We start from the raw sequence: 27584 nt of genomic DNA on the forward strand, positions 1-27584 counted from the left end.
TTCCAGAGAGAAGAGCCAGACTGGGTGAAAGCTCTGCTGCCCAATTTATTTATTTATTTATTTATTTCAATATTCTTTTAGCAGGGTATCCCTTTCAGCTGGTTAACTGTTCTACCAAGGGGCCCTGCTCACATTATGTACAGATATGAACATCAAAACAAAGTACAAACAATGAAATAACTTTTACTACAAATCAACCACTACACCAAAACAAATATCCAAACAAACTCAAACATTAATACAATTACAGCTTAATAACAGCTTGATCGGGCAATTAGAAAAGTATTGCCACTTCACCTACCCCCTTATAGAATTGTTATCATACAATATCATCAAATTTCGGCCTGAATTATCATTTCTTCATACAAAAAACCCCAACATAATGAACTTAGTGATATATAACACAACATAACATAAACACACGAATCTCTCTCATATATACACTGTATTCTATATGCATGCTTTCATAACCTGTCAATCATGCTGAGTATACCCTACATAATTTTTTTGACAACAGGCAATGACTGCGCATTGAAGCTTGATAATGAAAAGAGTTCTTAAAGGTATTAGCCCACATTTGTAAACCTGCAGCAATTGGTCTCATAATTAGCATGGAGTTTGGGTATGATTGCAGTAATACTTGTGCAAAATTTCGTTCCAATTAGTCCATTACTTTTATAAAAATAATGAAAATGCACCGTATGCATACGTATAACGCTCGCTAACTCCGGTCCACGTACGTACTATACATGCATGCGATACATGTGTAAGTTACATGTACGTAGCTAGCCCGCGCTCGTAATTCGATTTTGGGTCGGGTTGAACCGACCCAAAATCGAACGATGATTTTCTCTCTTTTATCGAATGGTATAGACAAAGAGCAACAGGTGAGGTATGTTACTGTTATAACTTGTACTTGAAGTCATACTGGACCTATTTTATGCAGTTTTGATTTTCGTGGGTTTGCAAATGTGCGCTAATACCTTTAAAATAATCTGTTTCGGGGGCATTTATGAATAAGGGACAATTAACGGCATATCGTGTATGAATGGTGTGTGTGTTACGGCAATTAATTGTCTGAGATGACGTGGGCTCATCCCATTGATTATCTTATACAAATATTATGCAAGTCTGATACTGAACTCGTTGATGTATTGATTGCCATTGTAAATTGGAGAGCATGTGCTTATGTGGTGTTAGTATACTGGCTTTCAGAACAATTCTTGCATACCGATTTTGTAATTTTTGGAGTTTATCCAGATGACAATGTGCACTTCTACCCCAAACAACAATACAATAATCTATTTGTGGCAATATCAAACTATTGTATAACAAATGCATTATACTTTCGGGCAAATAATGCTTAATTCTACGAATATATCCAATTATCCGAGAAATCTTACTAAATACTGCATTGATATGCTTATCCCATCTGAGATTACTATCAATAATCACACCTAAGTATTTGAATGAATCAACACGTTCAATATTATACAACCTTTATACACAATATGCAACTTATTCTTCTTTATCCTCCCTTTCGATCCAAATAACGTAACTTCGGGGTTTTTTTATATTCATAACAAGACAATTCATCTCCAACCATTGACCGATTAAATTCATTTCATCTTGCAAAAAGTTGTCTTAGTTCCTGTACATTTTTCGAACGAACAAACACTGCAGTATCATCTGCATACAAACACATTTTTGAATCATTTTCTGAATCAGCTGTACAAATGTCATTTACAAATAGCGTGAAAAATAATGGACCTAACAGGGAGCCTTGAGGTATCCCAATAGAAACTTTTCTAAACACAGACTGGAACCCATTAAAACAAACACACTGTTCTCTATTTCGGAAATAATTAACACACCACTCTAATTCTTTACCAGCAATACCATACCTACTCAATTTTTCAAACAATATAGTATGATTCACTGTATCAAAAACACGTTTTAAATCCAGAAATATCGCCCCAATAGCATAACTTTGATCAATACACCTTAACATAATTCATTCAAATCAAGCAGAACTGTACTTGTTGAATGCAGTGGACGAAATCCCGATTGACAATCGCTTAACAAATCAAAATCATTCAAATAGCGATATAATTGACCATGAACTAATTTTTCCAATGTTTTCATTATGACTGACACCACAGATATAGGTCGGTAATTTTCTGGTTTTGTCTTTTCACCTGATTTATGTACTGGTGTGACTCTTGTCTGCTTCCATTCAGCGGGTATTATACCTGTTTCAATGGATGCATTAAACAAATGAGTAAGAGGCTGTGTGATAAATGGGATGCCCTCTTTTAACAGCCGAGGGTGAATGTCGTCTAATCCAGGTGCCTTGTGAATAGACACATTATCTAGGGCTTTGGCCACTAATCTGCCTCTGTTATTTGAGCAAACATAAACTTACTGTCAGTTGTTGTTGTTGTTGTTTTATTTCCGTACTTAAAAAAAAAATCAACACATTTCATACATAAAGGTCAGTAAAGAAAAAAATACATACGGAGGGTAGTCCATTTTCAGTAGTGACAATGACAGTAACTTCTGGTCAGTAGTGACAATGACAGTCACTTCTGGTCTTCCATGGTGCCCTGTACACAAAGATTTCATACAATCAGGGACTGATGATAGAATAAAATATACACAAACACAAATAGAACGGTACATACATTACTACATTGTAACTACATATATACTATATCATCACACATTGTTCAAAGGTTTGAAGCACAAAAAAGATCAAAATTAATAGAAAGGATTTCGGTTTTAACTAAATTGAACTTAAAAACGGGTAAAGAGGAAATTTGACGCAAACCATTGGGTAAGTTGCTATACGCTGATGCACCTCTGTATGAAAAAGATCTCTTACAATAATTAGTTTTTGGCCGAGGTAACTGTAAATCGTTTTGATTACGGAGGGAGTATGGTGATGTCTTGTACTTAAAAATATCTTTCATATATTCGGGGGGCCATGTTATTCATAATCTTATACATAAATGAAAGCAGATGAATTTTTTGTCTATTGATTACTGTATTCCACCCTAAGCTATAATGAAGATCACTGGTAGTGATATGGGAATAAGGGTTAACTTTTAAAATCGATCTCCCGGCTCTATTTTGCATCTTCTGAAGTTGGGAAAGAGAGTTACCGTTGGCGGATTGCCACACTACATCACCATAATCAAAATGAGGTAACACAATAGAATTATATATCAGTTTCAATTCAGTCATATTAACAAACTGTCTCAAACGACCCATATAACTAATCATTTTACTTAACTTGTTGCATAGTTGTTCAATGTGAACATCCCATAATAACTTGTTGTCTACAAAGATTCCCAGATATTTAAAACTATTCACCTGAAGTAATTGTTTACCCCTAAGTTTAACATGCAAATACTCTTGCTTTTTTAACATATTATTTGTACCAAGTAACATACAAACAGTTTTATCAAAATTGATTTTTAAATTGTTATCAGCCATCCATGATTCCATACATACAAACTCTTTTTGCAAAACATTTTCTACAAATTTCGGGTTTTTATGTGAGTAATAAATAACCGTGTCATCGGCATATAAATGGGCCCTGCAGTCAGAAAAACCCCAAATTGATATCATTGATAAATATACTAAACAACAATGGTCCTAACAAGGATCCTTGTGGCACTCCGCTAGTTAATAATCTTTCATCCGAAAGGGTATTATTGATTGACGTCCTTATTCTTCGGTTCGAGAGATAACTCTCGAACCACTCAAGTTCTATGCCATTAACCCCCATGTTTTCCAGTTTAGATAGAAGGATCCTGTGATCAACCATATCAAAAGCTTTTTGCAAATCAACAAAGATGGCGCCAACGTATTCACCCTTATCAATAGAGCGGTGCCAGTCGTCCGTGACGGTAGCAAGTGCAGTAATAGTAGAGTGCTTGGGACGGAATCCTGAATGGTTTTTGCTAAGCAAAGAGTGCAAGTTTAGATAATCAAGTAACTGTTTTTGAACAACTCTCTCCATGACTTTAGAAGCACAGGACAATAATGAAATGGGTCTGTAATTACTACAATCCAGCTTATCCCCTTTTTTTATATATCGGTACAATTTTAGCTATTTTCCATTTATCAGGCACTATCCCTTCAACTAAGGATTTATTTATAATGTAAGTGAACGGCTCTAATATTTCTGAAATTGACTCTTTCAATATATACATAGAAATTTCATCTAATCCAAACGACTTCTTTGCTTCCATTAACCTCACATACTTCAGAACATCTAATTGAGATACAAAACAAAAATTGAATTGTTTATCAGACCTTTCCCGATTATGCGACTTTTGAAAAAAAACAATTCAGTGAACTTAGGGGGGGGGGGTTATTAGAGCCTGTATTTGACTTCGGTATCTCGAGTCTCGGGTCTTGAGTATTGCTCGTGTTCCTCTTCGACGTCTCTGCTTTTTTGCAGCTCTTCTTCAAGACGCTTGATCTTGGATTGCAGAGCATCCATTTCCTCTCCTTTTGATTCAAGGTCGTGGTTTATGGCTTCGTAGACGTTCTGTGATACGCGTTCCATGGTGGCGTCCGTGATCAGCTCCACCAACTTGTTGATGAATGACTCTGCAGAGATTATCTCTTTTATTTGTCCCTGTAGTTGAATGGAGTTGGACTGATCAAGGTGAATGGCGGGTCTCCGATGAGCATTGTCCTTGCTTTCGGTTGGTTGAGCAGCTGAAGCGTTACCCCCTGCTCTGACTCTGTACAAGGTAACTCTCCACCGGTCTCTTCCCCGTAGCTAGCCATCGGGGAGTTGCCTTCAGCTACATCGATGGTTGTCAGTTTTTCGTCACCTTTTTTGTCACCCAGTAGTTTCCTCCTAGATCTCCTCATCACTTCCAAAGTTTCATAAGATTGTCCTGGAAGTATTCTGCTATAACTTCATGTGAGTGAGGTTTCTCAAAGATAGCAAAAACGAGAGATTTAGGTGCAAATACCGGAGCTGTCGCTGAGAATGTCCGTCAAGGTCGAAGGCCTTCTCAAATTCCCAATGAATGATGAATACAGGGAACTCAAAGGGTATGAGCAGTGGATGAACGAAGAAATCTAGTTGATTAGTACTTATGGAATAGTTCCTGAAGGTAGCTGGGTGCTGTTCCATGTAAAGAACGGAAAACCAGGATCAAAATCTTGTAGATAATTCTCTTGTCAACTGGAAGCCAGTGTAACTTATGGATGACGTGAGAGATGTGTGAAGTTTCTTCGTTAGAGTTACCAGTCTAGCAGCAGAGTTCTGGAGCAGCTGGAGGCGATGTACTTGGTGCTCTGGCAGGTTTATCAGGATCCCATTTGCAAAGTCAAGACGAGAAGATATAAGAGGGTGAACTAAGCATTCAGTTGTCTTAGGAGAGAGATACTTGCGAATGTGCGGTAAATTTCGCACCTAATGTGTTTGTTTAATGGGGAAAGACTGTACAGAATGTTACATTACGCGATGATAACGTTTTCCTCTTTCAATACAGGTTATGTCAGCAAGACGTTGCTTGGTGGATTGACTTTGAGACAACTGATAATCGCCGGTGGTTTGGTAGGCTCTACTTGTCTCATTACATCCGCTTTCGCTCAGACAGGCAGCCAGTTCGTTCTTTGTTTATTTGCATCAGGTATGTAAGTTCAAGTTAAGAGAAACACAAGCACAAGCTACCCTTTATTTATTTCATGACGTACAAGAATCCTTACAAATCGTTTACGATGTGATTTGCTGAATGCATCGCAATAATTTTAATCTAATGGATTGATTTTGATTTTTCGAATGGAAGAAGATGTTCGTTTTTGAAAAACCATAGCTACAATACCTTATCTTTAAGTGATGATTTTGCAAGTGTTTTAATCGATTTCAAAGTTACGTGACAGGAACACAATTATTTTCTGCACACCTCAAACGAAACACCGGTATACTGTATGATAATAGTAAGATCCTTTCTCTCTCCCCATCCCCTCTCTCTACTGTTTTTTGAGACTACGTCTTAATGATAAATTTTGAATGAAAATGTTTTAGAGGAAATTGGATTCCTTAATTGAACTCTAACCAATCAGCATTTAGTCTAGTAGTACTGTTATCATCAGGAAAAAACATTATAATCATCTTGGTCACCCGCATACAGACTTAGATCATGCTTCAACGTTGCCAGACATGTAACCGTGAAATGTATGCCTTCACGCTTTAATATACGGGTTTTTTTTCGCTTTAATTTACAAGGTGTTGGATACAGCTGTGTTTACTCACCTACCATGGCTGCCCTCTTCGTTTACTTTCCTGACATGTTTGATATTGCATCTGGTCTGGTGTACACCAGCGCCGGAGTGGGGATAATGGTACTGCCCATTGTGGCGGAGTACCTGGGGAAGATTTACGGATGGCGAGGCGCTCTTCTCATTCTCGGAGGACTCAGTCTATTTTCGGTCGTATGTGGCGCCCTCCTCCGCCCCTTTGAAAGGACTGAAGACTCGAGTAAACAAAAAGGACACAATGACAAGCATAAGGTGAGAGGAAAGGAAGGAAAATAATCAATTGAAATCCCTGTAGACATTAAGATTAATCAAATAGTAAACGCGACGTAGTATTCACTGATACTAATAATCATTGCCGATGACAACCACTTTGATCATGACTGTGATCGAACAAAAAATCTGATTTGATAATGAACGAAACCATCTGCTTAAGACTGCCACAATTGAAACTGGAACCAAATCATTGGGCTTTATGCTGACATTATCACAGTTACTCACTTCGTGAGTATTAGGTATCGCTATCATCAAACGATAAACATCACTTTGATAGACATATTTGAATAATTGATTACATAATGACACGTTGAATATTCACGTTACTGTAGTTTAATAGTGGTCATTATTTTTTCGTGATATTGAGCCATAATACATATATATATATATATATATATATATATAATATATATATATATATATCATAGGATCGCTAATTTCACAGAGTTTTCATATTGTTGGCATTTCACAGAAGATTACTCCTGCGTGCGCATCCAGCCGTTCTGGTGATCCAGGAAAACCCTTGTCCCAAGCTTCAGACCAAGGGAATGGAATATGCAACTGTAGACAAGCCCTGCGCTCCGCCTGGTTTGAGTTTGTGAAACTGTTTTCGACAGTTCTTGGCGTGGAATTACACATGTCTTACCCACTTTTTATCACGCTTGATATTACCGTGTTCCTGTACGGGATAGGGTATGCTACTTCCATGACCTTCATCATATCCAACGCCGTTTCAAAGGGCTTAACCCTAGAGAATGCTGTCCCATCAGCAGCCGCTCTGGGCGTTGGCAACATCGCTGGCCGATTCGTTGCGGGGTTCTTCTCTGAGCGTCGACTTCTTCCAAACAGCGTCACTACGTGTGTCTTATTCACGTGCAGTGCGACCGTCTTTTTCCTAAACCAAGCAGTTTATACCTTTTTCTGGATCGTTGTGTTGGCTGCTGCTAGCGGATTTCTCCATGGATGTTTGACAGTGATGGTGACTCTCACGATAGTTGAAACTGTTGAGGAACATTTAAAACCAGCGGGATTATACATATCATTCTCAGTCATTGGAATTGGAATGACGATTGGAGGATATCTGTGTGGTACGTACATTTTGTTGAATACTTCGTTTCTCTCTTGATCGGACTGTTCATTAGAAAATTCCTTGCTGTGTTATAAATTAAGGTTGCATATCCCACCACTACGAACCAGTGACATTTAACTCCGTTCGCTTTCAAACCTTTGAAACAGCATTGTAGATCCGGAGTGAGATCTACTGCTAAATGTCAACGTGCATTGCTACTGAGTTTTAAAATCTCATATATAATTATGTATATATATATTATATACAATATATATATATATATATATATATATACATATATTCCATAGTTGATTAATATAGCAATGAATGTGCTGTCACAAAATTCATCAAAAAGTACTTTTTTTACTTATATTGCGCGGCCGAGCCTCGCAATTTTGTCCGTTTACACTGCTGGGCTCGGCCGCGCTTTTAATTCAAACCTTTCAATATTTTGTCGTAGTGGCGCTCTGCTTGGGTAAACAAACGCAATTTGATATTGTCTACTTTTCAGACCCTTTGCCAAATGAATTCCGTGTCGACGAAGTCGCCGTTCGGGCAAAGGCATTTGCCGAAGGAAAAATCCTTTGCAGGACAAAACCACCTTAAACTATACTAGTTTTCGACGTTGGGGGGGGGGGGGGGTTAATATCCTGAATAGCGAAAGATACAGGCAGAGGGTTTGGAAGCCAGACTAAAATTGGCCATGCATTTGGCCGCGCATATGGCCCAGTTTGCGTTTACACCAAGAGAAGGCCGGGCTCGGCCGCGGCTAGGCCGTAGCCGAGACCACCTCCAGAGCGAGGCCAAATGCGAGGCCAATTTTGGCCTCGCATTTGACCTTTTCCGCGTTTACACTGAAGCGGGGCTGGGCATGGCCGCGGCCGAGCCTAGCACTGTAAACGGGGTCTTACCCTGCATTCACAAATAAAAGAGCACTGTATCGAGGTAGCGAGCAGAATGTGTGTAATTTCAGTTACAGGACTGATCACCTGTATGCAAGTGATCACGCAGCTTGAACTGTAAAGTTATTGCTGCCCCATTACAGTCATCTTCTTCTTTTCCCCGCGTACACACCGTGAGTACGAATTACAATCATTGTAACATGATACTGTATCATATTCATTTTCATCTTAATGCAACTCATGTTTTCTTCTGCAGTCTTCACTAAAAAAAAAAAGTAGTACACACACACACACACACACACACACTCATAATTACAGATTGCATTGTGTGTTTATCGTTTCGTTGATAGGATAGTTATTCCTAATGCCTGAATTTCCAAAATGGATGTGAACCGCAGAGATACATGAACTTGATTTTTTTGTTTCCATACTTAATTCTTGTGATTCGTTCTGTTTCCCTGCTGCCGCTGTCCAGGTGCATTGCTCCAAAGATATTCCTTCGAGTTTGCCTTCACGGTGATTGGTTTGCTGGAACTACTCGCAGGTGTGACTGTGGTGCTGCCACTCGTTATCAGGCGTATAATGTCACGTGACCAAAACCCCGAAAATGGATCGAAGTAACAGAAGAAGCAGAGTTTACATCAGTCATTGGAGATAGACATAATAGTTTTTAAGTCATTGAACAGACATTTTCACATCAAAACCCAACAACCTTTTTAGATGTAGTGAACAGAGAGTTAAAGTCAATTCAAATGTGGATTCAAGCAAACAAGTTGTCTCTTAATGTAAACAAAATTAATCATATGTTATTCAATAATTCCGTCACTCATATTTTGCAAGGTGATATAAAAAATAATGGATAATGATAGTTTAATTCAAGTTGAATCGTCTAAATTTTTAGGTTTATATATTGACTACGATTTATAATAGAAATATCACATAGATTATTTATCTAAGATGCTTTCCAACATTACTTGAAATAGTTGCATTTTTTTTTCTTAAACATAATTTGAAAAATTTATATTTCGCGCTTATAAATTTACCCTATCTGAATTACGGTATACTTATCTGGGAGAATTGTACAAAAATCGCACGTTGAGAAAATTTTCAAAATACAAAAACGGGTTATTCGTTCAGTCAATCTAGCTGGTTTTTACTCTCACACGAATTATTTCTTCTTTGAAAACAGACTCCTTAAGGTTGCTGATTTGTTTCTTTACAACTTAGGCATATTTATGTATCAGTTTTCAGCCAACAACTTCCCCGACATATTTATGCATAAAATTATGTGTAAAAAAATACGAGGTTCATACATACCCCACAAGAAAAGAGACTAGTTTCACCTTCCACGTACTCGCACACTCTTTGCTAAAACAACAACAACAAACAAAACAATTGCTTTCACCGATGGGGACCCAAATTCTGGAATGGTCTTCTCGCAGATTTAGTCAAACGTTCTTCTCTGTTTATTTTAAACAAAAACTCAAATTAATGTTACTTAAAGGGATGGTACAGTATTGGTAGAGATGAGAATTGAGCTTTTAAATTTTTGCGAGATACCAAGAAAACACTTATGAAATAGTACAGAGCATACCATGTTAAGAGGAATTAAAAGTTTATTTGATGAAGATCGGGTCTGGAATGACTGAAACATCCATAAACAAAGTAAAACAAAGCGATAGTAATAAAAGGTGGGTCCCACACTCTATTAGAATCGCTATGTTTTGGATATCTCAGCCATTTCCAAACCAATTTTCATCAAATAAACGTTGAATTCCTCTTGGAATTACATGCTCTTTCATATTTCATAAGAGGTTTATCATTATCTCACCAAATATGTTAGAAACCTGAAATTAGGTCTCAACCAAGACTATACGATCCCTATAACGAGTATAATTTGCCTGATTAGAATTATGTAATCTGTTATTCATATTGTTTTCTTTCAATGCATGGTGGATCAATTTGAAGTATACGTTTGCTGTGCCTCTGGTTTCAGCTTTTATCGTGTTAATGCTTCCCGTATAATCACTACACTATAGTACTCATACTTTGAAGTCATCTGAGACCTACAGGTCATGCTCGTATACCAGTGTATTTTATGCTATCTTTTATCAATCATTTATTCTCTTCCTTTTCTCTCGTTTTTCTTTTCTTTCTCTTTTCTTTTACTTCTTCTGCTCTTTGTACCTTGCTATTCTAGCTTTCAAAATAGTTTCGTTATTAGTACTTTGTGTCCTATCTCCATTGCAAAACGAATTTACATTGATACTTTTCTTTCCTGGAACACGTGGTTACAAGCGTTGCTTTTGCGGTTCCTTCGTATTTCACATGTTATAGAGAATTGTCTTTTATGTACATATGCTGACACACTTTCTTGAAATGATCAACATTATATCATGTTATTGTATTTTGCTAATTGCTTGTTTGTATTTCTGTTTCTTTTCTTCTTCTTTTTTGTCAAGAACATGACAAAAAAAAGCAACCACACGCGGTTACAAGCTTCGCTTTTGCGGTTACTTCGTATTTCACATGTTATAGTGAATTGTCTTTTATGTACATATGCTGACACACTTTCTTGAAATGCCCAACTTTGTATCATATTTTGTATCTTGCTAATTGATTGTTTGTATTTCTGTTTCTTTTTTTTTCGTCAAGTACAAGTACAGAATGTACTGTAAAATGTGATAGTAAACAGCTGAACTGTTCACCGTATCTTGAGTAAAAGACCATTGCAGTTTCCGTAATTCAATTCAATTCAATTCAATTCAATTCAATTCAATTCAATTAAATTCAATTCAGACAGGTAAATTATAGATGCCAAAACAAAAAGCAACAGAACAGCGTGAATGACAGAAGAAAAACAAGAGACAAACTCGCAGAGAAAGAGACAGATTTTCATGAGACGAAATTTTCATGATGCGCCTGGTCACGGAAAACAAAATCCTTAATGAAATAGAGTAATGCAAATTCTTCATGCCTTTAGCTTCTTAATGCATGGTTACTATCAATGATACTTTTATCTGTTTTAACATGGCGATCTATTTTTTTTTTCTTGAATCTTAAAGGCATTATTTACCATTTGTAAATTTATAAAAAAAAAATCTCAGCTTTATAGTGCTTCATAATAGTTCTAAAGTGTGAGTTAGGGATAGCAAGTGTGAGTTAATTAGTTGAATATAAATTTTTTCTTCAATGTCAAAAAAATAGTGCGCGAATTGTTTAAATGGTAATGGTAACACTGAAACCAAATATCTATCAAAACAGTACAATAAATTCTTTGTAACAGACCTCTTCAAAACAACAATAACTTTGGATAGTTTACAAGATATATCAATGATGAGATTTTTTTCAATTCAAATGTTCATCAACTATAACACCTAGAAAATCAACATTCTTGGCCTCTGTTAGTCTATTTTCATATATCATTATATTCAATGAACTGCTATCTATTTCAACATTGTTTGGTCTGAATACCACATAAACCGTTTTCTTTTTCATAATTTATTGTAAGTTTATTTACTACAAACCAATCACACACCTTTTTCGGTTTAGAATCCAACAATGCTGTCATATCATATATGTTTTTGCGAGATAAAAATAAATTGTTGTCATTTGCAAACAAAATCGGGTTTGAAACATCACTCACAAAAAGAGCAACGGTCCTAGTACAGATTCTTGAGGAGCACAAACATTTATGATATATATATATATATATATATATATATATATATGTAAATATATATATATATATATATATATATATACATTTCGAGGAGTTATTGTTAACACATATGTAATGTTGTTTGTCTGTTAAATGACTTTTAAACATTCCCCTGATTCCATAATGAGACATTTTCTTGATGAGAAAAGAATATTAACAGAATCAAAAGCCTTTGATGAATCTAAAAACAGACCTTTTCTTTAAATGCTGCAGATAGTAGGCTTGCTAAGGGCGAAAAAAGGGGTGATCGCTGCATTTTATAGTACAAATGTCCTATTTGGCACATAATCTTCCTCTGTACAATTGGATTTTTTTTCATCTAAAAGAGACAATCTGTATCTATGCAAATAAGCCTTAATTTGCATAATTTATGCCAAAATACATAAAAAATTATCAAAAAAATATATGTGCATCCAGCGGAAATACCTAATTTGGTAGAAATATTCTATAGAGTATGTGGAAACAATTCCTGCAAAAATTGATTTCATACCTATGTAAATAAACATAAAATTTGCATAATTACGCAAGTTATTGTGCAAAAAATCTGCATTTTTGAAAGAATTTCTAAGCTATTAAGCACTGGATCTTGGAGTACAAAGTTTGAACCTGGGATGGATGTTCCGTGGGTCAAAAGTAAGTGATTCATCTGAAGAGACAAACTGTCTCTATGCAAACAACTTGTTATTTGCATAATATGCATATCAGTACCTACACATCTGTAGATAATCAGCACAAACAAAAAGCCTTAATGAATCCTTAATAAAACTCCCCTTAAATCTCATCCTGGATAGATATAACCCGTTAGAAACACTTTATGAAACAAAATGAGAGAAGAATTTGAATAATTGAACCATCATTACCAGCTAATTTGTATAATCACTAAAGAAAGTAAAGTAAAAACATTATTTCTAAAGTCTTTCTTACAGTCTAAGAACTGCATTTTATGATGAGAACTATCGAAGTAGTATCAAAGGAAATGGTTTGTAATATCAAAACACTAGGCCTATTTGTCTACGCAAAAACCACCTAATTAGCATATCGTGCATATTGATACCCGAATGTACCAGAAGTCAATGGTCAAGATCGACTTAAGAAATTGTATCAGCTTACGCGATAACTCAAGACTAGATCATGCAAATTTCACCAAACCTGGTCCAAAGATGACGCATGATGGGCAAGTGATTAAGCAGTTTTCAAGTAAAATCGGCAAGAGATCAAAGGTCAAAAATTTCAAGGTCAATGCTAAAATTTCATTATTTTCCCCATATCTATGCAATGTCTGAAGGTACTTTCTTCAAACTTAGTGACTGCATACAATGTACTACCAAAATAAGATTCTCCAGAGAGTTTCAGGTCAAGAGGTCAAAGGTCAAAGTTCAGGTAAAATGTTAAGATTTCACTTTTTTTCTCTGTATCTCGCAAATGGTTCAAGGTGTCTTCATGGAATTTGGTACTGGCAGGGATTTTCTAGGGAATTTAGGGGTCATTTGTCAAAGGTCAGGGGTCAAAGATCAAGGTCAATTGGGTCCTCAAATTTTCACTGTTTCCTTCATGTTTTTGCAATGCTTGTAGGATTTTTCTTGAAATTTAATATACACATGTATTACCTAATATTCTCTGGGAAATTTCCTGCCAAAAATGTCAAAGCTCTGATGAAAGTGCTATATTTCACTTTTTCTTTCATATCTTGAATGTGAATCAAGGTATCATGAAACTCAGTACATATTTGTGCATGTTCTACCTGACAGTGATACCGTTGTTGATTATCGAAAAAAAAATGTTAAGCCCTCCCCTCTCAAGTGTTTTTGTTTCCTCTTGATAAGTAGGAGAGGACATGGAATTCAGTGACATGGTATAGTCATCACCGTCGTTACACTTAATGTATACGTGTAGGTCGCATAAAAGTTAATTTTGATGCACACATGTATATCCTCTGACATTCTTACCTTTTACATTTTTACATGTGTTTTTCTTTTAATTTAACCTCTGACATCTTTACACTAAACCAGTTAACATAATTATTTTTTTGGAAAAAGCTTCAAGATCATGTAGGTCATGATCATCTATACAGGTATTAGCTGATTATGTAGTGGAACATAACATTCTTTGGACCGCCAGTTGAGTTACATTATCCCAAGGGAAAACCATCACAACCAAGGAGAATATGACATTTACGATTCTCGTAAACAGTAGCCTGTGACGATCTGTTGACAAATCACATCCTAGTAATTGGAAAAGCCTTCGAATATACTCTTTTATGGCAATGAACATATTATTTCTGCTTTGATTTATGGTTGGTATTGACTGATTTTAAGTCAGAGACTGAGATTATTTGACTTAAAGTGTAACATCTCCTATATTGTTTGCATGACAATTTTTGCATATTATTGCCTTATCAAAATGTTATTGTGTATACATTTCCTAGCATAGTTTCCATGCCATAGTAGCTCATAGTATACTGAGTTAACTTTTGTTTTAGAAACAGACTTCGTTTCTAACTCAAGCTTGTAAGTTCTTAATGTGTGCAGATACCCTTGCATTCACATAATTTGCACAAGCTTATAATCAGTTTGATGTAAAAAGCCTTTTATTCGCTTGATTGCCTGCAAAATACAATGAAAATCAGAATTCATACTCTCACTATTGTAGTGTTTTTTTGTAATGATTTTCTAACCATGACCTCAGTTGTGTACTGTTTTTAAGGGAAAAACAGTCCTTTTGTAAGCAATATTGTTCCAATTTGCATCTGTTCATATGTAGGCCCTACTGTTAGATTTGCTTAATCATAATAAAGGATTGTCACTATCGATTGCTATTTTTTCCCACCCTGCAAAGCATTTATGCAATGAGGGAAAATATGTTTCGAAATTTCACGTCTGGTGTACTATATTTACATGATTTATGCACAAAATGCCTAAGTTAATTAAATGATATGGAAACAATTTAAGCAACTGAAAAGTGTTGTTGTGAGAATATTGTCTTATTCTATTGGCTTTTTGGATATTAAGTTCAAAGCGATTTAAGACATTGTCTCATTAAGGCTTTTTGTTTGCTCTGATTATCTATAGATGTGTAGGTATTGATATGCATATCATGCAAATAACAGGTTGTTTGCATAGAGACAGTTTGTCTCTTCAGATGAATCATTTACTTTTGACCCAAGAAACATCCATCCCATTTGCAAACTTTGTACGACAAGAACCAATGTTTAATAGTATAGAAATTCTCTCAAAAATGCAGATTTTTGCACAATAACTTGCGTAATTATGCAAATTTTAAGTTCATTTACATAGGTATGAAATCAATTTTTGCAGGAATTGTTTCCACTTACTCTATAGAATACTTTTACTAAATTAGGTATTTCTGCTGGATGCACAAATATATATTTTTTTCTAATTCTTAAATGTATTTCTGCATAAATCATGCAAATTAAGGCTTATTTGCATAGATACAGAGTGTCTCTTTAGTTGAAAATTTTTCAATTGCCCTAGGGAACATCTGTGCCAAGTAGGACATTTGTACTAAAAAATGCAGCGTTTACCCCCTTAGCAAGTCTACTAAGATACATTGTAAACAAATTCTAAGAGCGGCATATTATGTACTAAAACCTTGCCTAATTGACTCGAATTGACAAAATAGTTTCCCCTAATTTATTCATCAGTGTAATTTTTTATTAACGAAATGATCATTTCGTTACGAAATATTGACATTTCGTCGACGAAATGACTGATTTCGAAACGAAATAGGCCATGCGACACTTGGCGCCCCATACAAATTTACGGTCTTTGTCCATGGATTAAACTACGGACAAGATTGTACCACCTTCGTGAATTTGGGCCGATAGAGGTGCTGCTTGACCTACATTTCAATATGGAAATAATTTACAGAGAAGTGATGTGAAGAAATAGAGAGTCGAGATAGACAGATGAGGTCGTTTGACAATAGAACAATACAACAGAACAATGATATCAAGGCAACGTCACAACATTAAGGAAGTATTGGAATGAGTGTATGTCTTTATAAGACGCAGGCAGCTGCAGTTTCCTGAGTCTATACATAGACAAAAGACTGATAAAAGGCTATAATACCTATGGCACTTCGATGATATACATTTTGATGATATACTTTTGCTGCCCTTTTTATGCAGACTGTTTAGGATGTCATAGTTAGAATCTGATCTGCATGCCAGACCATACATCACAGCAATATGACAGGAGGGATTCCGCATAACCCCAGTGTAATCTAGCCAACTGAGAATCACTGCAACAGTATTTAGTACTGCCATCAAAGCCCTAACATTTCTCTCTTGATTTGGCTATATATTTGACGTGTTTCTGCCTTGAGCCAAGGAACAATACTTTCGGGTTGTTGTTTTTTTTTTAAATTCATTACTAGTATTATCCTGTTTCTTTTATCCACACTTGGGTTTCATCCAGTGCTTGGGTATTAACGTTTTCTCTCTACTTCCTCCTTTAATTTGCTACTGTACATACTGACACAGAGAGATAGCTCGGTAGGTAGCGCGTCTGCCTCACGATCCTAATGACCCCGATTCGATTCCCGGGTCACAATAAGCAATATTGTGTGTAATCATACCGCCCCCTCTTGTAAGAGCCAAAACACTCTGTCCCTCGGATAACACATAAAATGGAGGTCCCGTGTGTGAGAGAGTCAGAACTCATTCACGTAAAGATCCCGCTACATTTATTCATCGCAAAGAGCAGGGTGTTTAACCCGGTAAGGTGGTCCCGCCTTACATCCAACTGGACCCCATTGCATGAGAGATCACCTATTGCAGCTGAATAAGGGCTATCCAGCCATCTTCTCAGATGGAAATGAAACAAACAAACAAAAATAGTTGTGTCAGCGAACATGTGAATCAATGTGAATTGACGTGACGTGAAGGTCATAATGAGAGCAAAGTCGGCGCTAAAATAGAACCGTGTGTGCATGGAACTCTTCTGATCGCCTCCTTTGTTTAGGATTTTCCTTCATGTATTCAACCTATAATTGTTTGTCGTTTCTTAGAATAAGACAATAAAACCATTCAATAATACTAGAATTGAGTTATCAACGTAGTCGAATGCACGGCGTAAGTCAATATAATCATGCAACGGCGTTCAGAATGTCTGAGATCTACATGTCATGGTAAGACAACTCATTAACCATAAAAATTAATGCGATCTCACGAGAGGGATTCTGCCTAAACGCACATATGTGGGAGATTAAGTTTTTATGTTTAATTAATATGTCATACAAAGCTAGAACTTAAAGCTTTTTCAATGGTTAATTTTGTGAGAGCATATAAAGAAATGCCTATCGGTCTTTAGTTTTTCACACAATTTTATCACCTAACTATTGGAATGGACTGAACTTGTGCAATTTTCCAATCTGGTAGATACATAATTCTTCGGTAGATGATAGAGTCAATAATTTTCCAGCGTATCTAAAACATTATGAACGATAATCTATCATATTTTGTTGCGCCCTATAGTTTTGTTTTTTAACAATAAAGGTTCAGATATCATTTTCACAAAAATGTATTGACATATTTAACGGGTAAGTCACACGTTTCATCCTAACCTGAATGATTATGGATGCAAGAGTTGCATCATCCAGATACGGATTCAACACCTTCCAAAATGGTAAAATCGATGTCAACATTAGGTGGACGGTAAAACGAGTTTCAGCCTCCGGCACGCAGACGACACAAGTGATATGCGTAAATGCATTGTTTGGTTGTGTTCAAGGCCGGTGAGAAGTCAAGAAAATATATATATCTGTTTTGACAGAAAATAAAGATAAACGCAATTGATGATATCCACGATAACGCCAACAAAGAAATGTTTATCGGCACTGATACTTCGTTCCCAACAGAGTCCCTTTTATAGGTTTTCCCGGTCAATTTCATACCTTTGTCACTCAAATTCATTAATGTGCATTCAAATTCACGCAGCGCACGCACGGGTATTCGGGCTCGTTTTTCGAGGGCACTCGAATAGCTTGAATCGAACGATAGGATTCCCTCACACCGGTTCACATAAGAGGGCACTATTCGAAAGTACCGAATACCTGCGAAAAGTATAGCAAAGTGGGAATCGAGCTTGTTCGATTTTCTTGCAGCGTATACCGTCTCTCGTTTATGAAATAATGACAATTTTGGTCTGGATTTGCCCGTTAGCAAAAATAAGCATGTAGACTGACATTCTGATGCAGTTTAGAAATTGTTAATAAGATTTGCTGCGATGTAGTAGGAAGAAATCCTCACTACATGGGACGGTGAGTAGCGAATAGCGAATAACGAATACCGAATACCGAATACCGAATACTTCTATGTGAACGTAGCCTAACTGTGTCTTCTTGAGGGTTCTACCACATTTCAACAGCTTGGTGAGAGGTGGTACATGTTCCTGAGTTAGAGCGCCGTTCCTGAGAAGACCAACTAGCAAGTCATTGGATTTCAGGTATAATGGTAATGTGACTTGTCGCATAGTCCGTGCCCAATCCAAGTTCCAGTCGTCGCCGTTGGATTTCGGGAATAGTGGTAATGTGACTTGTCGCATAATCCGTGCCCAATCCAAGCTCTAGTCGTCGCCGTTGGATTTCGGGAATAGTGGTAATGTGACTTGTCGGTATGCCCTGTGCCCAAACCAAGTTCCAGTCGTCGCCTGGGGAAGTTGGTAACGGTGCGATATAAAGCACTTTACCCCGTGCCATCAACGATACCTGTGCCACCATATGGTTGTGAAAGGTGTTCCACGTTAGCGTGACTGAGTTGGTAGCAGAACTTGGTAACAAGAGTTGGTAGCAAAAGTTGGTAACAAAATAAGTGTACCAATTTAACATCCTCTACAAGTGACGCTTGGGAGTGACATACTTTAAGTGATGCTGAACTTGGTATGTGTGCCGCTTGTGTTGGTGAGCTGCTTCTGACACAACATAATACATGGTAGCATACAGACTAGTAGTTTTAATAATTTAAAGGGATCGTTGTAAACTGCAACAAAACGAACCCCGCCTACTTGGAAATCCTGACACGGCTCGCGGAGGCATTTGTGCAGACATGCTGTCAAATAATACTCTCACACTCACGACGAGAAGGCGAGTTCGTCACAATATATATATATATATATATATATATATATATATATATATATATATAATATATATATATATATATATATATATATATATACATATATTTGTTTGTGTGTGTGTGTGTGTGTGTGTACGTGTGTGTAAAGAATAAAACATCGAATAGTTGAGCTCCATTTGCTTTGTGTGATTGACACAGATAGTCCATGGGCCAAGACCCGAAAAATGGGTTACTGGTACCACCTGAGGTGGCAAAACCTTTTTGGTGTCATTTTGTTTGTCGGGCATAGATATGCTTATCAAGCTATGATAGCATTTCCAAATGAGTAGCTTGGTCATAATAAATGAATTTTTAACCAATTTGGTCTCGTTTTTATATCCTTATACTTCTGAATCGAAACTAACCACTATACAAAGAAGAGCACTGTCTTCTGTATGTCCACAGGTGTTCTGTTGTAAACGCGGTGCTCTTGGTCTTTATTCAAGGCAGCGAAGGGAATATACAAAGGGTTATGATGTCCATAGCTGTCACGCGGTGCGCTTAGTCTTTATCTAGACCAATGTACCGTTATCATATCTAAAGTTTCTAATAAAAGGGATATCTATACTGTTTTTATATTACCCTCTCAACGAATAGATCAGTTTTAAACAAAAATCACCCTGTTCATTTACAATATTATTTATCAAAATGTATTGTATTGTACCGGTACAGTGTTTTTGCATTATCTCTCATTGTTGGATGGAAATAAAGCGACATTGGCGTGGTATTAGTGTTTTCACCGTAACGTTTTCACCGGAAAATGATAAATGATTGAAAAATACCGTAAAATTCACGAGAATTGCTTTTGTTGTTGTTGTTGTTTTGAGATAAAGGGATATACAATGTATCATAAGCTTGGATATTCCCTTCGCCGTCTTGTATAAACACTAAAGCGCTGTGGACATCATAACCTTTGGATATTCCCTTCGCTGCCTTGAATAAAGACTAAGCGCACCGCGTTGAGGTAAGCGCACCGCGTTTACCTCACCAGAAGCCCAGAATGTCTGCTTTGATTTTATGTTATAATGGTTTCAAAATTTCTATATTTTGTTTTTTGGTTTCAGTGTTCAATCGGAAAAGGAAACATTCACATTAACAGACACCATCCCCAGTCTTGGCCGGTATTGGAGGGGCCTAGGCTTGCACGCGGGCATGCCCAAGCTGAGAAGCCTGTTCACGACGAACCGGGCTGGCCAGAAAATACACAAAAACGGCCAATGATGGGTGGGTGACAGTCTGTTTATAAAATCTCCACAATTGCAGCAATAATGCAGCGGAAAATGTTTGAATTTGTATTGAATGATAATATTCATAAAGATATTCATATAAAATTTAACAGGTATTAGGCGTAAATATTCATAAATGAATGATACACGCCAAAAATTAAAATAACAACAACAACAACAACAACAAAACACCTGTAGATATACAGAAGACGGTGCTCTTCTTTGTATAGTAGTTAGTTTCGATTCAGAAGGATAGGGATATAACAACGAGACCATGTTGGTTAAAAATTCATTTATTATGACTAAGCTACTCATTTGGAAATGTTATCATAGCTTGATAAGCATATCTATTCCCGACAAACAAAATGACACCAAGAAGGTTTTGCCACCTCAGGTGCTACCAATATCTGGCCTGGCCCATGGACTAAGACACAGCACGGAGCAAAGTTGCTTGACTAGCTACCCTTCAGTGAGCGCGCTCTCTCACATTAAAAACTGCACCTGCATCGAACAGTACTGTACTGAGTACATCTCGCCTGCCTTTCCCGTTTCAACATAAATGCTGGAGCTACAAGGGATGCGTCGCTGATCAAAAATCGCTCATTCAAATCAAATGTTGCGTAACGAGCTGATTGAAATGGATGCATTTGCTGCGGCTGTCTCGGAGGCGCGCTGAATTCCCTCCAATTAAAACGTCCTCTGCTCATACACGATCGCTCGATGATGGGATCCCCTGATCAATCACGGTACCGATGGCTGATCCTAGCTGGGATTGCTTCAATCAATTTTCTCGAGTTGGGGATTCTAAAGTCGTACGAGATATTCTACAAAGATTTGACAGTACAGATTCATTTGTCACCAGCCACAGCGGGTTTGGCTATGTCTAGTAGCCAAGGTCTGGCCTACGCTCTCGGTAAGACGATTCATCTGACCATACGAACTGGCACGCTCTAGACGTGGTAAAAACTGTTATTTTACATGGCTCTATAAAGAATCATAGAATGCCCTTTTCGTGATTCAAGTTAGGTCAATGTAGGTACAGAACTTTTTTTCCCCTAGACCAACCCCTATATCCCGAGACAATGTAACTCACTGGAAAACAAAGTAACCACATGCAGGTTAGCGAAAATCATTCGGATGAACTTTGGCATACATGGTTACCTTTTGGTGGAAAATGAAAACATATAGGACTGTGATAGTCAATATCTGTGCCTGGTAACATACAGTTGTACGTCAAAATTCATTCTCTTGATTGCATCACTGAACATAACTTTACTCAATTCTACTCAATAATCGCTTTGATGCCCACCTCATCCGCCACTCCCCATCTTTTCTGCACCCTTACGTGTGGCCTTACTTTTAATCTCAGCCTCAATACCAAGAGAAGGCAAATGTAATTTGACAAAGAGAATATCAGAATGCTTATACGCACTCCCCTCGAATCACTCCCGCATATCCGTCTCGGGATCCCCACAGATTACTTCATTTTCTGACGAAGAAACCTTTCGTAATTTTTGAACTAACGAACCTTCTGAGTAACACATCTTCGGAATATACGCAAAATGTTCGAAAATTCGAAGGTTTGTTTGTTAGTTTCTTTCTTTCTTTCTTTCTTTCTTTTCCGGACCAGGGAACATGTAGGCGTACGGAATGTGTTTTCGGAATAACGAACCTTTGGAATAACGAATATCATCAGTTTTAAACGTTGTCACTCTTTCAAAACAGGATATGTCAGTAAGACGCTACTTGGCGGGTTAACTTTGAGACAACTAATAATCATCGGCAGTCTGATGGGTTCTACCGGTCTAATAACATCGGCTTTCGCTCAGACAGGCAGCCAATTCGTCATTTCTTTGTGTGTGTCAGGTATGTTATTTTGCTATTTAAATTTGATAAGGACAATTATCGTTTTGGATCATAAAATGAATGGGACAGTGTGTTTTAAGCAGTTTTTCTACAACCATTTTTGTAGAGTAGTGAGATCATGTATGACTTAGAGGCCCCTTTTCATTTTCTTGAAAAATCCTTTGCACGCTCTTCACTTTTAACTCTAATAACTTTTAAAAGGACAATGCTACTGCTTTGAAAGTTGGGATTGATCATGGACAGAATGTGTTGATAAACCATGGTCAATTTCAGCTTAATTTGATAATCTTGTCATTGTTGCTGCTCCGATAGTTTACATCCTGTGTTTTTGACTCATTCATTGCACAGCTAGGGCGGTTTGGCAAAGATTGAGCTCTTAAACTGACCCTGTACTTCAGAGCCTCTTTTCTCAGTTCACACTTTTCCAGAGTGTGTGCTTACTTTCCAAAAAAAAAAAAAACAACCCATATCCCGCGACTTTTTGTTGGTTTTGTGATGCAGGGTTACATAATGTGCCTTTCTCGGATAGAGTTATGCTGGGGAGGGTAAGTGGTTTTCACGCACAACAAAGATCTTCTGAATTCTGGGAGAATGGGAAAGATACAATTGATATAATGGGTATCACTTGGTCAAAGCACAAACTTAAAGGAGATCCACGGGACGGCCTAACCTTTATAGCAGACACGCAAAATGCACTTCAGCAATATCGCCGGCTAAAAATTCCGTGAACACAGGAAAGAAAGGTGAGGTCTGTGTATTTGTTTTTTCTGCTCCAGAATTTCACCATAAAGAAAAGAAGTCACTCATTATGACAAACTTTAATGCCTAGAGGTTTCAATCATGTCATCCTACCAATGCTCTGTTTTATGAAGAGTTTTGGTTTATCATGATTTGATTTCTATCATATAAGTCTATTGGAGCCTTTGTCGTAAGAAAATTTATAATCGATTATAAATGTAGCAGCTCAACTGTGCTCTCTTTCATTCTCCTCCACAATCTCTCTCTCTCTCTCTCTCTCTCTCTCTCTCTCTCTCTCTCTCTCGATAACTGACCCTCTCCGTTTCATCCCAATCGTGTGTTATTTCAGCAAACTCTCTAGTGATAATTTTCGAGCCTCCGCTCGCCAGTCGTCCGAACATAACTGAGTGTCTTAAAGGACATGTCCACCTTCATATACATAAGGATTGAGAGAATGCAGCAATATTAGTAGAACGCATCAGTGAAAGTTTGAGGAAAATTGGACAATCCGTTCAAAAGTTACGAATATTTTAAGTATCTGCGCAGTCACTCCTGGAAGAGAAGACTACTACAGTGTATGATGTCACATGCGTACAATTATATAAGGAAAATAAAAAGAGAATTTCACAAAACTTTACTTTTTGAATAAAGTGCACATTTCCTCGACTTGCTACTGACGTATGTTAAGGGTACTATTATTCCCCCTGCCTCCTGAAAGAGAGAAGTCGAGTGTTCTTTTGCTATGCGAGAAAAATGGAAATATGTTGAATTTTCTTTATTCTTTATTTATATCGTTGTACTCATGTGACATCACAAGCTATAGCAGTCTTTTCATCCAGCCGTGACTGAGCAGAAACTTTAAAAATTCATAACTTTTTAACGGATTGTCCGATTTTGCTCAAACTCTCACTGATGTGTTCTACTAATATTGCTGCATTCACTCAACCCACATGTCTATGAAGGTGAACTTGTCCTTTAAATTACGGCGGATACAAATTCTTGGTACAATGTATTCTCAGCCAGACGGCGGAACAAAGTCTCTCCCTAAGAGTTTTAATTTTCATCCCATTTTATTGTTTTCTCAACCCAGATAGAACACAGTACAGTGCACTACTGTCACAATGAACACAGTTATACAATGTAACAAAATGTTGGTAACAACAAAGCAAAGATTAAGGTCTCCAAATTACCAGCTACGTCTTTTGATTTATTTGGATACTTATTTTTTCTTATTTGGTAAAAAAAAAACACACACACACACTTTTTTTATATCAACAGAAAGCTGCTGATCACCAGGACTTTATTATGATGAGAGTGGACTTTATACAAACAAATAGAAGATAGTTATTTGATTGTGGAAATGTCGTGCTGCTATTAGCAGGTAATACAAGTATATCGTTTTCAGAATTTGCCACCCTGGCGTTTTCTACAATATGTCATATTGTCAGTTATAAATGAAACGTTTCTTTCGAAACACACACTGTTCATGCACATGATGTATATAAGTAACTTACATTGCGATTTGTTTTTTTTTATATCACCTTGGTAGAGTTTAGAATATTCAATAATGTTCCTGAAAATGCCTACTGTATTTCTAAACCTGCTAAAAATGATAAGTCTCACGCTGTAGTTTAGTGTGTCATGTGTATGTCACAATGTATATGACATGACACAATTCCATTGTTTTTTGTTGTGATATTTCTCTGAGTTTGGACAGCCATCCAAGTGCTTATGTTTAGACATGACAAAAAGACTCTTTCACATCTTGTTACGACAGGAATATTAAAGCCAGAAACAGTTACATTGTCACCAGACGTATTCATTCTGATATGCACATTGCATAGCGGTTTAAGTGTATCGATGTTCTTTTTGTTATTTCAGTATTTGTATCCTTGTGTATAACAGGGTATATTCATTGCGTTGCATATTTACACAGCTTTCTGGTACGAAATTCATCACTGTTTGACATTAGATTACATACATGTACATCGTAGTAAACCAAACATTGCAAATCAAAAGTTGCAGGTAAATGTCGAAGCATTTGATTACACATCTCCGAGTGCGCCAGCCGCTTGTGAATTATAAGTTGTTTCAGGCTGCAGCTAAATGTTATGAAATAATGTTCAAACTTTGGTACAGTAATTGTTTTTATTTTATTTTCCGTTATGAACAGTGTGATTTTTTATGAAATAATTCTTCATATGTATATTAAGATTATATAACAATAATTTTCAAGGGCTTCTTTAGTGCCCTTTTTTATTACTCTCAAATATCCCACATATTCCATGTCAGTGACTTTATGATAATGATGTGTGTGTTATTGAATGCACATATCATTTCCGTTGATTACAGATGTGTAAACTGTATCTATTCTTGCAAGATTAGGCTCAACATGAGCCATAAAGATACTGGTAACAGATTTCACAACTGTGCTGTAGGAGCTCTGAAGTGAGAAAGAATACAACATTGCAGCTTTTATCATCCTGATGCATGTATTGGCCTTCGTCTGTGTTCTTGCTTCCTTTAACTTGGGCGATGCGAGATTTAGTTTTCTAGTCTGTCATTACCTTTTAAGAAGAGTGCCATGACATAATTGTTTTGAGTACTGTTAAGATCAACGGCGTAAATCCGTACTGAGGAGTGGGGGGATGGTCACCATCACCACGATTACAAGCCCATAACCGGACCGGCTTGGGGGGAAGCTTGGTGCCCCCCCCCCCCCCACACACACACACGTACACACTTTACAGGGATCGGATGTCCCACTCTTTTGCATGAAATATAAAGTGGGAGGAAAGTGGCTGCAAAAATATGAAGACTTTTTGTTCTTGTTGCTTTTGTTTTTTTGCTTGTCAGATGACTTTCGGCGGAATATCAGACCTTAATAGTATGAAAACATTTTTTTTTTAAAAAATACCTATGAGAGGGAGCGGAACGACCGAACGGGGGGAGGGTATGTGGGGGGGGGGGGGGTATCCCTCTCCCACACGTGGAAGATTTTGCATTTTCAGACCTGAAATTCAGCGACCTGGTGCACACTTTTGGTGAAAATTTTCTTTTCTTTTCTTTAAAAAAACAATAAGAAAATGAAATATTCACAATATATTATTGAATGACTAAATCGTGGCATTTCAGCTCTTGCTCCGCCTGTGCGACATCACTGTGAAGGCCTACTAAATATAATGGGGCCTATCACCGGCGTAGACAGGATTTGATCTTAGGAGGAGCGGTTATGTGAGGGAGCGAAGCAAGCGAAGGGGGGGGGGTATGGTAGGGGGATTTCCCCCTCCCACGGTGAAATCTTTTTGCATTGAAAATTTTGACATTTTACAGTACCCAAACTGCCGTTTGTAACTATATTCTTCGCTTTGGAAATAAAGGGGGCGGGGGCGCACCGGGCGAAAACTGCTGGCAATTACTGGCAGCAACATCAGGAGAATGGCATAGCGATTAAATGCGAGCGAGCGAAGCGAGCGAGCTTGAAAATTGGGATATTTTACAGTCCAAAAACTGCCGTTTGTAGCTATATTTTTCGCTTTGGAAATTAAGGGGGGGGGGGCGCACCGGGCGAAAACTGATGGCAGTTACTGGCAGAACATCAGGAGAATGGAATAATGATTAAATGCGAGCGAGCGAAGCGAGCGAGCTTGACAATTTTGACATTTTACAGTCCAAAAACTGCCGATTGAAGCTATATTTTTCGCTTTGGAAACTATAAGGGGGGCGCACCGGGCGAAAACTGCTGGCAATTACTGGCAGCAACATCAGGAGAATGGAATAATGATTAAATGCGAGCGAGCGAAGCGAGCGAGCTTGACAATTTTGACATTTTACAGTCCCAAAACTGCCGTTTGTAGCTATATTTTTCGCTTTGGAAATTAAGGGGGGGGGGGGGCGCACCGGGCGAAAACTGATGGCAATTACTGGCAGCAACATCAGGAGAATGGAATGATTAAATGCGAGCGAGCGAAGAGAGCGAGCTTGAAAATTTTGACATTTTACAGTCCCAAAACTGCCGTTTGTAGCTATATTTTTCGCTTTGGAAATTAAGGGGGCGCATCGGGCGAAAACTGCTGGCAATTACTGGCAGCAACATCAGGAGAATGGAATAATGATTAAATGCGAGCGAGCGAAGCGAGCAAGCTTGAAAATTTTGACATTTTACAGTCCCAAAACTGCCGTTTGTAGCTATATTTTTCGCTTTGGAAATTAAGGGGGGCGCACCGGGCGAAAATTGCTGGCAATTACTGGCAGCAACATCAGGAGAATGGAATAATGATTAAATGCGAGCGAGCGAGGAGAGCGAGCTTGAAAATTTTGACATTTTACAATCCCCAAACTGCCGTTTGTAGCTATATTTTTC

This window comes from Diadema antillarum, unplaced genomic scaffold (genome assembly GCF_040938485.1).
Source record: "Diadema antillarum isolate AM-2024a unplaced genomic scaffold, OU_Dant_1.0 seq00000085_RagTag, whole genome shotgun sequence".
Classification (NCBI taxonomy): domain Eukaryota; kingdom Metazoa; phylum Echinodermata; class Echinoidea; order Diadematoida; family Diadematidae; genus Diadema; species Diadema antillarum.